General features: G+C 35.2%; 1 protein-coding gene across 1 annotated transcript in view; it reads right to left on the bottom strand.

The window, feature by feature from the left end:
* LOC139425742 (zinc finger BED domain-containing protein 5-like) overlaps positions 1-2,237 on the bottom strand; it is an 11,500-nt gene that overhangs the window by 8,097 nt on the left and 1,166 nt on the right. The gene's annotated exons all lie outside the window — the stretch shown is intronic.

The raw sequence follows: 2,237 nt of genomic DNA on the forward strand, positions 1-2,237 counted from the left end.
ATCCATTATTAAAATAATATTTCATTTGATTCTGATGATTCCTTCATGGTGTTGCATTTTCTACAAACAGCAGTTTACAAACGATGAAAGAAAATTTACTATTTCTCCAAATTATTAAATAATTTGTAATAAGGTACTAATTCGCGCACTTACCTGGCCTAATAAATAGTAATGAGATCGAATGGAAACTGGGGGGAAAACTTTAAAGAAGATAACTCAAATCATCATAAAAAACACGGGTCAAATAAAAACATTCATACCGAAAGCTCATGCACTTCGATTTCTGCCATGGCTTGAATGAGTCAGAGTCATTCGCGAAGTAGCTTGAATAAATCAGAGGTAAAAACTACTGACTAATGCACCGCTCTGTGTTCTTTTTTCTTTATTTAAATCAAGCTGGGTGCCTGTGCCGCGCAGAGGCCCCTAACCCATTCATCATGAAATAATTTACATTGTTTGAAAACATTTTATATTATGCAACATTGTGGTGGCAAGATTAAGAAGACAGGAAATAAGAAAAAATAAAATATAAAAAGAAAAGAAATTACAGGCATTGTTTGTAGATTACATATTTGTCAGCTTTATTGGAATATGTTATTTAATAATTTTTACAGCAGGTTTTTAGATTTTAATAATAATGGATTTTTTAAAGTTCTGTTAAATGTTCAGAGTTTGTGTTTTTGATATTGATTTTCAGCTGCTCAGAATAGACTGCAAGAGGACGCATGAGATTGATGTATCTCCGGATGCATTGGAAAGTTGATGATTTTCACTGCGATCGATGATGCTGGGCACTATGCTGTTTCTTATGATTTGACGATATGCTGAAAGGATGGATGATTCTGATGATATTTAGAAAAAGTGATATCAGTTGGGGTCGAACCTGGGATCTTTGTGGTTGCATGCGGGTGCTTTATTCATTCGGCCATGACTGTTTACTTCTATTTCTGTTGCTGATGATGAAATGAGGCATTAGATGTATAGAAGGCTGCAATAGGTCGGAGATGGAAATCTTTCTTATAGTTTTCATAGGATAGGATCTGGTTGAAGTTGGCTGTTTGGCATTTTTCGGCTTTTTTGAAGAAATCTGCATTTAATTTGTTGATGTATTCGGAGAGGAGAGGAATTTTGAGGTCTTGATGGATATTTTTATTTCTAATGAACCAACGGGCGCGGGTGATTTTTCTGAGTATTTTGTTTTGGCATTGATTTAGTTTTTTCATTAGATGTGCCGGTATTGTTGCCCAGGCAGGAGAAGCATCAGTTAAAATAGGCCGGATCATGCTGGTATAGAAGAGTTTTCGTAGATTCAAGGATATGTTTGGGCTGCGCTGTGTTAATTCGGATCGGAGAATAAGTGTCATTTAAGTACGTTTTGACGCCCGGTGGCTGAGCGGTAGCGCTTCGCGCTGTCATGCCACAGGTCCCTGGTTCGATCCTCGGGCCGGGCAAGGTTCACTCAGCCTTTCATCCCTTCAGTGGGTCGATAAATGAGTACCAAGCATGCTTGGGAACTAAACACTGGGGGTTCCGCGTTCGGCTGACCACCTGACCGGAACATCTGCTCCTGCACCCCAGAGCCCAAGGTCAAGAAAACTGAGATGGGCACAGTAGGCTTGGCCCTCTATGGGCTGTCGCGCTAGTTTAGTTTTTTTTAAGTACGTTTTATTCGCGGTACAAAAGGTGTATCAAATAATCTTAATTTATTTTATTAACTTTACCTTTTTCTTAAATATTAATTATAGATTAATTTTATTTATTTAGTTAATTTTATTTAATTAATTTTATTTAATAATTTAATTTGTAAGTTTCAAAATTAAATCTGATTGACAAAATGTGCTCACCGCCCCTTAGCATACTCCCAACGACCCCAGGGGGGTGGTATCGACCTCGTTGTGAAACAATGATCTATATCAGTGGTTCTTAACCTTTTTAAGCCGCGACCCAAATTTGAGAAATATGTTCATGTCGCGACCGAAAAAAGAGTGAAAATTTTTTCATTGCTTTATTTTAGATCGCATTTTTAAAAAATCTTCAATCCTACGATGATGATTTTTTTTAACTTACAAATTTTTTATTTATTTTTAAATCATAGAGATAAACAAAAGTACTTTTCGATCCAAGGAAAATTTAATTTATAATCAAGAGATTTTAATAATTTTTATTGACCAAATTAAAATATATTTATAACTTTTTGAAAATAATTGACATTTTAACTTATTCCTAAAAAAAAAAAA

Source organism: Parasteatoda tepidariorum, chromosome 6 (genome assembly GCF_043381705.1).
Source record: "Parasteatoda tepidariorum isolate YZ-2023 chromosome 6, CAS_Ptep_4.0, whole genome shotgun sequence".
Classification (NCBI taxonomy): domain Eukaryota; kingdom Metazoa; phylum Arthropoda; class Arachnida; order Araneae; family Theridiidae; genus Parasteatoda; species Parasteatoda tepidariorum.